This window comes from Octodon degus, unplaced genomic scaffold (assembly GCF_000260255.1).
Source record: "Octodon degus isolate 3935 unplaced genomic scaffold, OctDeg1.0 scaffold00083, whole genome shotgun sequence".
NCBI classification, from domain to species: Eukaryota; Metazoa; Chordata; class Mammalia; order Rodentia; family Octodontidae; genus Octodon; species Octodon degus.
Window position 1 is genome coordinate 8,195,407 of NW_004524659.1, and position 519 is coordinate 8,195,925.

Genomic DNA, 519 nt, shown 5'->3' on the forward strand with positions numbered 1-519 from the left:
TACACTTTGTGGAGGTATCAGTCTGGAATCAGCTCACTCCACAACAGGGCGGTGTGGCACAAGGGTGACAGTTCATGGCAGTGAAAAAACAGCAGAAGCAACTAAGGGAAACGGGGCTCAGGGAAATCAAGCCTCTTTCTGCCCCTTATACTGTATGCAGGCTACTTGCCCTAGGGTGGGTGTAACACTCACACCATTAATACCAACATTAAACTATGAATCAGTTATAAACTTTAGAAGTCCCCATGACTACATGAGGTGCCTTGTGGGGACATCTAGATGTACCATAACATATGGGACCTGGGTATGAACTTGGCAGTCTGCGGGACTGAAGCCTTAGGATCACAAGCTCAAGCCCAGCCTTGACAATTTAGCAAGAACCTGTCTCAAAATAAAAATAGTTTTGTTTTGTTTTTTAAAGTACTTAGAAGTAGTGTCTTAGTTACTTTTCTCTTGTTGTTGGGACAAATATCTGTCACTCAAGCTTAGGGAAGGAAAGGCTTATTTAGCTCCCAGTTA